Source organism: Heterocephalus glaber, unplaced genomic scaffold, assembly GCF_053883595.1.
Source record: "Heterocephalus glaber isolate CG9 unplaced genomic scaffold, H.glaber_assembly_v1.0 deba00001564, whole genome shotgun sequence".
NCBI lineage: Eukaryota > Metazoa > Chordata > Mammalia > Rodentia > Bathyergidae > Heterocephalus > Heterocephalus glaber.
Genome location: NW_028258351.1, coordinates 17,319,851 through 17,333,480, shown reverse-complemented (window position 1 = coordinate 17,333,480; position 13,630 = coordinate 17,319,851). Strand labels below are relative to the sequence as shown.

Here is a 13,630-nt window from a genome sequence, read left to right as displayed (position 1 = left end):
GGGATTGAACTCGGGTCCTTGCACTTGCGCAGCAGGCGGCGAAACCACTGAGCTAAATCCCCGGCCCTACATTGCTGTTTTTGAGTGAAGTATCCTATAAATGTTGATTTGTTTACATGTTAGTGGGTGATGTTGAGTCATGTCTATGTCCTTGCTGATTTTCTTTCTAGTTTTTCTATCAACTGTTGAATAAAAACTGTTCAAATCTTCAAATGTAACTATGTATTTTTTTGTTTTATGATTTTTGTTGCACATATTTTACAGTTCTTATTGGTAGTTATACATTTAGTATTGACTCTATTATTATATAATACCCACTCACTCCCTCACATTTTCTGTGCTCTGAAATCTAGTTTTTCTGCTATTAATATCCATTCCTACTTCCTATTAATATTTGACTCATATATATTTTTCCATCCTTTTATTTCAAATTGTCTATATCATTATGCTTGAAGTGTGTTTCATAGAGACAGCATGTTGTTGGGTCATGTTTTAAAATATATTTTACTAATATGTGACTTTTAATTGGCATACTTGGATTATTTATATTCAATATAATTATTGATATGCTAGGGCATAAGCCTATCATTTAATCTCCTTTGTTTTCATTATTCTTTTATTTTTTCTGCCTTTCCCTTCCAATTTTAATTTAATTTATTTATAATGCTTTCTATATATGTCTTTATAAAGCTTTGATTAGTGTTTTCTACTTATATAAATAATGTATCACAGCCTACTGACATTGTCATTTGACTAGAGGAAGTGACGTGTAGAAAATTCTCTCTATAGACTTTATCTTCCTGCATTTATAATTGTCTCAAATGTTTCTTCCATATATATTTATAGCCACACGAGAAAGCATTATAACTTTTTATTCAAATGTCAAATGTCATTTAGAAAACTCATAAAAGAAAATTTATTGTATCTAACTATATTTTTGTTCCCTTCTTTATGTCCTTGGATTTTTCTCTCATTTTTCCTCTCTGTTTAAAAATTTCTTTGAGCCATTTTTTGAGAGTAGTTCTGCTGCTTAATTTTCTTTTCATTCCTGAAGGACATTTTCACTGGGTCTAGGACTGTGGGTTGACAATTCTTTTCTTTGAGCACTTGAAATGTACTGGGCCATTTCCTCTGATCTCTAGGTTTTCTGATGAAAAAAAAATCTACTGTCATTCAAATTCGGTTCCATCTGTAGGTGTGGAATTGTTTCTTTCAAGATTTTTAAAATTTATTTTTAATTTTGAGAGTTTGGCTTTAATGTGTCTTGGTCTGGATTAATTTGGATTTGGCCTTCTTGGGGTTTATTTAGCTTCTCGAATCTATAGATTTATGTCTTTTGCCAAATTTGGCAAGTTTTTGAGATATTTTTGAGCAATTTTCTGATGTACTCTCTTTCTCCCAGTCTTCAGAGATTATGATTACATGAACGTTAGAACTTTTGTCATAGTTTCACAAGTCTCTGGTGTTCTGTTAATTTTTTCTTTTTTTTTTTTTTCCTATTGTTTAATTGGGTACCTTGTATTGCTTTATTCAAGTCCACTGATTATTTCTTCTGTCTCCTGCTTTGGTGTTGATCCATCCATTGAGTCTTTTACTTTGATTACTATATTTTCAGTGCTAAAATTTTGACTTGATTCTTTTTTCTTGATCTTTTTTTCCTTTTTTTCCTGCTACCAGGGATTGAACTCAGGAACTTGGACTTCCAAGGCAGGTGCAGTACCACTGAGCTAAATCCCTGGCCCTCTACTTAATTCTTATTTATATCTCATACTTCTTTTTGGTGAGATTTTGTTTCTTTACTGAAACTATTATGCAATTGACTTTACTATGTTTATAATTTCTTATTGAAGTACTTTTATGTCCACTGATTTAAAATCCTTGTCAGGTAAGTCTGGCCTACCTGTTTTATCAATGCTGTGGTCTGTAGTACTTTCCCAGCACTGATACAACAAGGTTCCACAAGTTAGCTGACAACTGCAGAAATATATTCTTTCACAGTTCTGCATGCCACAAGTCTGAAATGAAGGTGTTGTCAGGGTTGGTTTTTTTTCTAGGAGCTCTGAGGGGGGTCTCTTCCAGGCCTCTCATCTAGCTTCTGGTGACATGAAATCCTTTTGTCTTATAAATATATCACTCCAGCCTCTGTCCCTGTCTTAAATGGTATTCTCTGTGTATCTGTCCCTATGTCTCCTTTTATAAGGAAACCTGCCATTGGATTCTTCCAGTATGACCTCATCTCAACTAATTACATCTGCAAAAACCTTATTTACACGGTCATATTCTGCGGTACTAGGGGATAGGATTTACTGTTTTCATTTAGGAGGGACAATTCAACCCGTGAGACTATCCATTGATTTTTAAAAATTCAGTTTGAGATCTTAGCATGATGAGTATTTTTTTTGTTAAAGCCTTTGACTATTATAAGATGACCTTAGTCCATTTTGTGCTACCATAACAGAATACCATAGACTAGGTAATTTATAATGGATAGAAATACATTTTCTCACATTTCTGAAAACTAGGGATTTCAAGATCACAGGGCAAGAATCTGGTGAATTTCAAATATTACATTGCTCATGGCAGAAGGCAGAAGGACAAGAGAGGGAGGGAGAGATGGAAAGAGGGAGGGAGGGAGAGAAGATATAAAGGAAAGAGAAAGATGGAGGGGCAAATTCCTCCTTTATAATGAACCCATTCCTGTGACAATGGCATCAATACATGCACCCTACCTTGTGACCTTATCAGGCTTCATTAGACCCTACCTCCCAACCCTATGGCATTGAGGATTGAGTTCCCAATACATGCTTTTTGAGAGTGTCTCAAGAGGCATTCTATATGATTTTTTTGGAAAAACCTTTTCATAATTGAATTATCATTAGGGCTGTCTAAAGAGTAGTCTTCCTGCCCAAGAGCCAGCTATGGCATGGGGAAACATAATTTGGTTTTGCCCCCCACCACAAATTGAGGCCTCAATGGTCCATGATACTGTGACACTCAAGGGCAAAATTACATCAGCTGAAATATCCTGATTCTCTGAGAACCTAGTAGTAATTTAAAAAGAGAAAGGTTTCACCTGGGGGAAGGACAAATTCTTTATTAGCCTGCTCTCTAGTCCCACCTACTACTGTAGGAATGCTTTGCTCATCCTAATCAACATAAGACCCTCATCAACATAAGATCCTCATGGACCTAAGATCCTCATCAAACTAAGATTCTCATCAACATAGGATTACCACTGCTCTCTAAGTCACTCCATACTCCCTCCAGTTATTGTGTGTGCCCAATAAATAGTGGCTAGTTAGGAGTGTCTTTGTTTTTGCCCATTCTGAGGCACTGACCTCCCAAGCCTCCCAAGCATTACGAAATTATGTCTCTATTGTCTTTCTTTAGCCCTCACTTCCCCCCCTTTCTAGGCAGCTTGGAGGATTAATCAGCCTCCAACAAGTGTGGTGGTTAATTAATGGTCAACTTGGGTGGGAATACCCAGCTGAATTGAGTTAGCCTGGTTGTGGGGGACGGTATAAAAGGAGAACAGGTGTGGAGGATTTTATGCTGATTTCCTTCTGAGAAGCTTCACCAAGGATGGCACTTTTCTCTTGGGTGGAGCTCTGTTCCTCACCTTTCCTCGAGCTCTGTCTGCTGGCCTTTTGCAGACACTTTGGCTGGGAGCTCTGGTCTTCCCCTTTGCCTTGGGCTTCCTCTCCTCATTCTCTGTGCAGATTTTTCAGCTTCTGGTATTGGCCTTCTGGTCTGCCTGTGGCGCCTCTCTAGTCCCCTTTGCCCGTTCTTGGACTTTCTGACACAGTTCAGTCTTACATCATGGATTCAGTCTTACATCTTGGGTTTTCCAGATGTAATTAGTTGAAGTGAGATCATACTGGAAGAATCCAACGACTAGTTTCCTTATAAAAGGAGACACAGAGACATATACAGACAGATACACAGAGAATGGCCCTGAAGACAGGGGCAGAGATTGTAGTGATGTATCTATAAGACAAGAAAAGCCAAAGATTGTCAATGGTGCAGACTTGCACTGGACATTGAGTTGGGATTCAGGCCCTCAGCTGGATTCTTCAGATCTCTAGCTTGGACAGACCTCCTCTACTCTACTACATTTGACTCTAGTAAGCACTGACGAACACAGAGGGGCACATTCAAACAATAGCAGAAACTCTGGATCTTATTTAAACTTTTGTTTTATCTGGATTCTGCTAATGCCACTCCATGAGGGGACTGGAGGGGCTGTCTTATTACTGCTAGGTAGGGGCAGAATCCCAGTTTCATACTTCCACTGACACCAGAGTCAATAAAGCTCTTCACTATGGACAGTAGGGTGAGACTTCTGGTTTCCCACTAGGCTTCCACTGACATCTCACCAGCTGGGGGTGGGGGTGGGAATGCCTCACTGGTGACCACCAAGTACTTTCCAGTGACACAGAGGTGGATGTCTTTGTTAATTCTAGTGCCATATTTCCTGTGGCACCATCCCACTGGGGAGAGGAAATTATTACTGCCTGGTAGGGGTGGAAGTCTGGGCTGTCCACTTAGTCTTTGCTGATGTTCATGTGGGAGGAGGCCAGAGTATTTTTATGTGGTATTTTGCTGAAGTAAAGCAGTTAATATCAGTAAATTTTCTGTCTTACCAGGCTGCTTCTTCCCCAGTCCTTTTTCTTAAGAGAGCAGGCTTTGTTGGATTGGCCTACACAATGATGGAGAAACTTTTGGAGCTTTCAATGATAACAGCTAGCTGCGGCGTGCGTGCCATAGATTCACCACCATATTTAGGTGGCTGGCTTCCTCAGCTCTAAGTCTAGGATACATGAAGCAAAAAGATAACTCAGGGAACTCTCTACCATGTTATCCTGTGGGTCAGTTTGCTCCACCGTTCAGAGTCTTCTCATTGTTATTTTTATTTTTTAAAAAAGGTATTTTCGTTGTGCTTAGTGAGAGAAAGAGGCAAAATATATCTACTGGATCTCTCTGGAAGCAGAAGTCTCTCAGTAGATGTTTTTGTAACCTATTATTATAGTAAATTATATTAATATTTTCAGTGGTGTTGAACAATCCTTGTAGACAGCTAAACTAGTGAGAAAATATTGTAAGGCAGTTAGGCAGGGCTGGGCCCTTAGCACAAAAGATAATTGTTGCAGGAGGCACATTCACTGAAGGCCAGGATTCAAGAAAAGAAAGAACTACTACACCTATATACTCCCACAGGGATGAACAGCAGTGGTTGATATTCTAAATAAGTACCCATTAACTTGGGTGGCAACCAAAACCTTCTGAGCCCATTCCTTCCCCCAAAGTCCTTGTTCCTTCCATATACATTTGCAACATGACTTGCTTCCCCATTTGATCCCCATTTAATCAATATTACCTAAGCAACCATACTTGTAATCTTATTGGCTGACCCCTGTTTTGTCATACCTCATACCCACCTTGGGATTTCCATTGGATCAATGTTACCTAAGTAACTATACTTTTAATCTTCTGAGTTGACTGTAGTTTTGTCCCACTTTGAACCTCCCTCACCTTGTGGCTTTCCTCAATAAAACACCCTTGAGAAGCTGGGTGGGCGGGCAACCCACTTTCTGGTCCCCCTTCTGTCTCTCTTAGACAGGAGCTTTCTTTTTCTCAATAAATTCTTCCTACTCTTAACCTCCATTGTTCCTAGAATTCATTCTCAATTTTAGAGAACACGAAGTTGGTGTGTAAGGCATCTAGCAAGTTGGGAGTTATATTTCCCTTATATTATTTGGAAGTCCACATATCATATACCCTATATCACTTATATTATTAGAATACAATAAATAAACACAATAAATCCTAGTTGTACATGCTGAAGTATTCTTTTAATACAGATCTAAATTTAATTTGCTAATATTTTACTTATAATTGCTACATGTGTATTCATAAGTGAACTGGTTTACAGATTCTTGGTGTATGTGTGCATAGGTGTGCATGGTGTGTTTGCAGGCTGTCATTTTCAGGATTTTGCTTACCTCTTTGCGTGACTGGAGAGCCTTTCCATATTTTCCTACACTATGAACTGTTTAAACAACATGGGCTGCATTCATTCCTTGAATATTAAACAGGTATTCCCTGTAAAGCCTTTGACTTTGGTGCTGTTTTTGCACAATCACTTTCTTCTGTGTTTCCCTGATTATCTCAGATTCTCGCGTCACCCTAAGTCGAGTCTGATATATTTATTTTCCAAGAAAATCATTATTTCAAATTTATCAGTGACAATGTATATTATATTCTCTAGTAACCTTAAATCTCTTTATGCAGCTCAATGCTCTTTGTAAAAATATTGAGTATTTGGGTTTCTTTTCTTTTATTCTTTACAGGCTTGCCAGAAGTTTGTACATTTTATTACAATTTTCAAATAATCAGTCTTTAGTTTGTTCAGTTTTATGGAGTTTTTTCTTTTTAATGCATTCTTGTTTGCTTTAAACTACAAAGGCTAAATCTTTCATCCTACCTATTTAAATATTCCATAGTTTATTATCTAACTTATTGAACTGAAAGCTTGGCTGATTTATTTCCTTTCTTTCCTTTTTAATAACAACAGTATTTTGAGTGATCAGTTTTCCTTTAATTCAGATTTAGTGCTCATCTCATGGGACTTTATATGTAGTGATTTTTATGTATTTAATGTTTAAGTGATCTTAAATTTGATTTTCAGTTACTTCTGAAGAGTGCTTTTAAAATTTTTTGACTAGTTTTTTGATATTATTCTTTTGTTCAATATTTCTAGCTTTGTCATTTTGTGGTCAGAAAAATTATGTTATTCCTTATTTTTTTGCGGGGAGGGGCAGATTTACTAAATTTTTCTTTATGGTCTCATCCTGGCCAAACTTTAAAAATATAAAATGCTTTATTTTTAGGTTTTGAAGTTCTTTATGTATCTAATGAGTCTGAGTTAATTACAGTTGTAATTGTGTTCTCTTTTGTGTATACTTATTGAAATAATTTGGAAGAGAAGTATGTCAATGTATCCCACTAGCTATTATCTTCTTATCTTTCTGAAATTTTTTTCCCTCTATATATTTTAATTCCTTTCTGTTCAGTGATGATTGTGAACTTTTGTCAATGGTATTCCTCCTGGTTTTCCAATGTAGCTATGAGCTTATCTTTATATTAATTTTTCTTCTGTCACTTTGATGTGATTTGGCAGAAAGAGGAAGTATGTACAAATATTCAACCTAACATCTTGATCCTGAATCATACATACATGTAGTACATGTGATTGTACCATAAATACAAATCACAACCTCATCTTTCAGAATTCTTCACAAGGAGACCGAATGTTGCAGTTATCGTTCCAGGAGAGTTTGAGAGAGCTTATTATTATATACCATAGCATATATTATATGATTAAATGTTAGGAGTTTTTGGGTGCATTTATGGAGGAAAGTAAAAAATCTATGTACATGTACCTGCTCCCCATGAGGAATGTCATCATTATGTACTACAAACATGTACTAGTAAAAATTAAAATTAAAAAAAGGAAAAGACTTGGTCACAAAGTAGTAAATTTAGAGTACCTGGATCCCCCAAACATGACTTTTCAAGAGACTTCTACCAATATAGGAGTTCACGTTTCAGTTCTACCACTCCCTCCCTACTCATGTGATCTCAAGAAACTTCACCTTTGTAAGGTTTTCTCATCTCTAATAGCACATACTGCAAAGGCTTTTGGGAAGTTAAGTCCAATAATGCATGCCGAGCATTCAGCACTGTGCTGGACACACGCTATGCAGTCTGTAAATATTAGCAATTTCTGATATTATCTTGGACAGTGATGAGCAAAGTTGTGTGGTTATATGGAGGCAGCTGAGGGCCAGGACCAGTGCAGAAAGCAACTACTTGGAATTCTTTCAGCAGCCCAGTGTGTTGATGCAGTGTTAAATTAAGGCCCATTAATTCATTGTGAAAACAAGCCTTCAAAAGAGCCTAGAATTTGCAGCTTCTCCTGCTGAATTAATGCTGTATGGCACTCTTTATTTTAGAAATAATAAATGCTAACTCAACAGTAGAGAAAACCCTTGTTGCTACATGCACAAGGTGGCCATGCTGGGTGGCTTGTGCTGCCTGCACTCTGGCTGGAAGCTGCTGAGCACTTTGCTGCCAGTGACTAAGCCAAAGGTCATTGCTCCCAGGACTCGGTGTGGATATAAAGTGGGCACAGATGTGATGCTGGTGGTGAAGAGGCAGTGGAGATAAGCCTGTTGCCTGATTGAGAGGGGTCTGCACCACTTTGGGAAACATGCACAGTGCTGGGGGAGGGGCTAGGAGAGTCCCCAAAAGGGAATGTGAGCTGTCCTTGACTGGCAAAGTCAGAGATCTGTCTGGAATAGAAGTTGAAGGAGCCTACCTGAACCTGTATCTCATTAGTCCTGTGCTTTATCACTGAGCACAGAGCTCAGGGGTAATGTTGTGCCAAAATGTACCCAAAATAAAATCGCAGAGAGAATGAGAATCTGATTTATTCACTGATTTAAGGAAGTCATTTCACAATTAACAAGTGATGCTGCAAGACCTCAGAGTTCAAGAAAGCTGCCTACTATGATTCTGAAGAAACTCACTTTGAATCACATGCTGTTAACTGCTGAAAGTGACTTAAGAAAGTCTTCAGTTCAATCACTCAAGTGGAAAAAGGCTCTTTCTTTCTGAAACTTTTGTTGTCTGCATGGTAGACTTTCTGGACTAGTCCTTTAATGTATATATTTTTTCCAATTTTTCCCAGTGATTTGTCTTTGGTTCTATGTTATGTCTCCACTTCATCTTCAACTTCAAGAGCTACTGTTGTTTTTGTTGTTCTGCTCTTTTGGACAAAAATCCTCTCTTCCATATTGTGCATACTGTGATTGAAATCCCCCTATGTGCCCCCTACTCCGCTTCAACCAAGTTGGCCTTTTACTCCTATTTATTTTAGTTCCTGTCTTCCACACTAAAGTTTTCAGCAAATGTCTGGGAGCAGGGGGCATAGTTGTAGCTCCTATTTAAAAGCTGATTGGGCCAGACATGATAACACACACCTGTAATCCCAGGCTTTGGGAAGCTGAGACATGAGAATTGCAGTGCATTCGAAGCCAATCTGGGCTACATAATGAGTTCAAAACCAACCTGAACTATATAGAGAGACCCTGTCTCAATTGACCAAAATAATAAAAAAAATAAAAATAGAGGCTGATTGGAAGCTCTGCCTGTGGATGGAACTGTCAGTCACAGGCTTTACTGTAGGGGGGGTCTTTGAAGGATGGCAGTGTCTGTATCTTTGGATTCTTCCCTGTGGATTGGTAGATGCTCTAGGGAAGATCTTTCCATGTCCTGCCATTTTGGGAACTGAAGGAAGGAAGAGGCCTGGGGTTTGGCTTCAATATGGAGGGTGTAAACTTTTACTCACCCTCCCACCCTGCTCTCAGGTGTTCTGGGGGTTCTCTAGTCCCTCTGTTCATTCTTTCTCCGGAGAATAAACCTTTCATAAACTAAGCTTTCAATTCTTGTGATCTAGCTACTTCTTAAAGAGACACTCAAGCATAGCCTTGTTTTCCTTGTATTTTAATCTCCACTTCCAGTGGATTATGGTAATGGTGGTAAGTGGTATGAGATGTGAACCAGGTTGGTTCTTGGCTTCCCTTACTCTTCATGGAGAATCAGATTTCATAGTTACAACCCTTCCAACTGTTCCTCTAACTGCTCTTTAGCTTCTAAACTTTTGTTGCACTTGTGCCCTTTATTTATTTTTTTAAAAAAATCTATGGACTTATCTCTTAAAAGAAATACTCTATTGTTTTAGTGGGGTTTAAGAGAAAGCAGAACTAAATACATCTGCTTAATCTGCCAACTTTACCTTTTAAAAATCAGACATACTGCACGCCTTCTATAGAAAGATTAGAAAATATAGTTAAGAGAAAAAGAAGATATAGTTAAGGTAATAATGCTGTTACTTAGGAAAATCATTGTTAATATCATAGTAGTAGATCCTTTTATTATTTCATGAATTTGAATTATATCTAAATATACATGTATATGATAATTGGGAATCAGTAAACATTTTCACCTGTTTTTTCACTTAACAATATAACATAAACACCTTTTCAAGTCATTAAATGTATTTCAAAATCATTTTAATAGTTCATTTTAATTTATGAAATATTTCATAATGTAGTATACTTTCAACCAGTTCCACATTACTCGATATATGGGTTTTGTCCACTCATTTTTTCAGGATCATAATACATAAAAGCAATTCCCAAAGCTTCCTCTGATTTTTGATTATTTCCTTGAAATAAATTCTGAAAACTACTCCATCAAAAGTGCACTTATTATAGTTCTTTTGATTCTTATTACCCAGCTTCCCCTGGAAAGATTACATGTATTTCAAACCCAGTATGTCAGAGACTGGGTTCTTTAGCTTCTCTGAAATGACTATTCGATTTTAAAACACCACTCATCCAATAGAACCAAATGATGCATTGCTAGGGTTTTGATTTGTGTGTGTGTGTGTGTGTGTCTGTGTGTGTGTTTTATTACTGCTGAGGTTGAGCATCTCTTCCTATTCCTTGGTCATGTAAATTTCTTCTTTTCTGAACAGCCCTCACAGTGGTTTAAGATTAAAGTAAAAGTGCAAAATTTCAATGATTAATGTTATTATATTGTATATCTAAACTGTACCAATAAAATAAAAATTTAAAAAGATTTATAGTTAAGACTTTGATATGCAGAAATGTAATTGTCTTCATTTTTTATAACTTAGCTTAACTCACTCCTGAATTCTGCCCATTTCCAACTCAGCAGAAACAAACCCACTGCTGATTCAATGTAACTTCCTGCACAGTGACTTGTAGGTGAACACAGCCTTCCTCCTCCATCCCTTTTGGTCTATTTGCTATTCTATTTGCCTCTGCACTGGAGCCATGGGCTGCTGCTGGCGCCCCCTGCTGTCCAGATTCCACTCCAGCTGGAACAGGTGCTGCATTAATAGCTTTGGGCTCCATACTTGGGATAAGTCTCTTGGGAACAGCAAAGGAGGTGGAAACACTCAGGACAGCTCCTTTATGCTTTTTCTCTGTGTAGACCTCTCTGCTGCCACTTCTACACTGTCGATGTCATCCCTTTAGTCTTCCAGGTGGCTGCCAGGGCTCTGGATGGGAGATGTATCAAGACTCTTCTTTTCCTCCTGTCCTTATCTGGAGGGAAGACATACCCCTTTCTGGCTACCCTGCTTGATTTCCTTTCTACTTGCTCTCTTTTCTTAAGAGAATTTAATTTATTTTTAAGTGGAAAAACTGCTCTCATCCCATGTCCAACTTCTTTCCAACTCTGTGATCTTGGTCATCCAGGATTTGATCTTTTTTGTGGCATTTACGAAGAAAACGGTTTCTCTTGCAAATCAAAAATACTTTATTGTTATACAGAGGTCTTTCAAGTTCAGTTTTGAAAGTTAAATCTTAGCAAAAACTTTTTTCCCCTAGGCCAGGTGGCTCACACCTGGGATGTTCATTAAAATTATCAAAAGTGCTTTGGAAAATTCGAATGCCCAGGCAGCACACCACAACTGTTGAAGCTGGGACCCAGAAAACTGCATGTTTTACAGCCTCCTAGCTAGTTCTGATGTGCAACCAGGATAGGAAAAGACTGTTCCACACTGAGGCTGTTTCCCCCAATTCCTGGGCCAATCTACCTGACCTCTTGACGCTTGAAGATAGAAAGGCTTGGGCACAAACTGGTCTTCTAGTTTGGGACTGTGAAGTGTTGCCAGCACCTGGGCTTCACATTTGCACTTCAGGGGAATTGGAGGAAGAAGGGGCTCTCAGCTGGTGTGGATCCGCTTCAGCTGGCATGACTGGCTGGAGATGGAGACTCTGCAGGTGTAGCCTTGCTGGCGGGAGGGAGAAGAGGACCCTGCCCTCAGGTCCTCATTAGCCAGTGTGGGAGGAAAAAGGCTTCTTCTGCTACTGGAATTTGTCAAGGATCAATATGTCACAACATATGTTTTACAGCTTCCTGTGGTCTTTGATAAATCTCTGGAGACTTCTTTACTTGTCTTTTGTCCCCCCTCAGGGTTATGAAGCCAACTGTTCCCCTCCATATACAGATGTGTTGAGGCAGAGAGCTCATTTCCATCTGAACTGGAGGCTTCTGGGGGAAGCTGGCACTCCTACTGCAGGACAAGGTGGACTGGCTGGGCAGGTGGTGGGTGGACTTCCTCCTTGGTCATGACTTCTGGCATATATACCCAGAACAGAGGAGAGCAGGACCAGTCTCTAAAGCTTGAGAGAAATTACTTGGTTTTTCCCTCCACAACTGAATAATTTAGCTTTCTATTTGCAAGGGATTTGAAAGGAGAATTAGGCACATATCCTACCCTCAAATCACTTGCCAGGTAGCAGAGGCAATAACTAGCTGCTATTATTTCCAGCACCTACTGCATGTCAGCCACTGGTGATAGAGATAATAGTAGGGTTAATAAAGTCTCACGTTCATTTGGGTGGTTATATAAACTTGGTCCCTCCAAACATTCTCTATATTCCTCACAGGAATGGAATGTATGATACTTGGCTACTGAAATTATGGTCCAGGACAAGGACCAGGACCTATGGCATCACATGAGACCTTGTTTGAAAAACAAAACATCAAGCTTACCCCAGACCACTGAATCTGAACCTGCATCCTAAGTAGATCTTCAGCTATTTCCTATCAGACTGATATCTCTATTTTACAGACAAGCAAAGGGACTCAGAGGGAATTGAGCATAATCAACACTAAAAGCACCAAAAGTTAAGTGAAAATTTCAACCTACATCTGATTTTAAAGACATGCTTATTTCCACTGTACAGTGCTGCTTCTGACAACTCAACTGACTTCGGTAAAGCTAGACTGTAGCACAGCTGAAGAGCTAAGTACTGGAGAAGGAGCACTCCTTAGGTTTTAGATTTCAGATGTGGAAACAGGCAGGAGGGATACCTGAAGGAGAGAGCATTTGAGTTATTTCTAGAAGGAGCAAACCTATGGAGAAGGAGACAAGCTTAGCAGAGGTGGAGGAAAGAATATAACTGGAAGAGTATCACTCACCTGGTCTCCTTGATTCAAATGAGGGCTGGATGGTCGTAATTCACAAAAGCTTTGATTCTCCCTTGGTGCATGGCTGCCAAAAGGAACAGACAGACAGCACCTGCTCCAGCTGCTGGGTGCTTAGAAATGGACATGCCTAAAGAGACTGTGGACCTTTGGTTCCCACCTTCCTGGGCCTGGCTACAGAAGCCTTCTTCACTGGACAATTAGCAAATGATCTATTTGGAAGCCGTAATGTGACCTTGTCCCTATTTCCTGTTCTTAACTTGGCAATCAATCATCTTCTCAAAATATAGACAGTAACTATGATGGAACCTGTCAAAGACAAAACCAAATATGATAAGGAAATATATTTTACTGATGCAATAGGGGGAGCACCCTAGATCTGAAGATCAGAGTGTCTCATCAGAGTTTTTACTTTATTATTATTTTTTTACCTTAGACTTTTACAAGAAGGAGTAGCAGGTTATGGGTGGAGCAATTTTACAGTTGGATTGTTTTTGTAATCTCAGGGAGTCTCAGCAGAACAGGAAATATTTATCTTTGT

General features: G+C 38.8%; 1 long non-coding RNA gene across 1 annotated transcript in view; it reads right to left on the bottom strand.

The window, feature by feature from the left end:
* LOC110344391 (uncharacterized) overlaps nt 1–13,408 on the bottom strand; it is a 38,865-nt gene extending 25,457 nt beyond the window's left edge. Inside the window, exon 1 of the long non-coding RNA XR_002386964.2 lies at nt 13,084–13,408. This is a non-coding gene — a long non-coding RNA (uncharacterized LOC110344391). The remainder of the gene's footprint in view (nt 1–13,083) is intronic.
* Between the last annotated feature and the right edge of the window lie 222 nt (nt 13,409–13,630).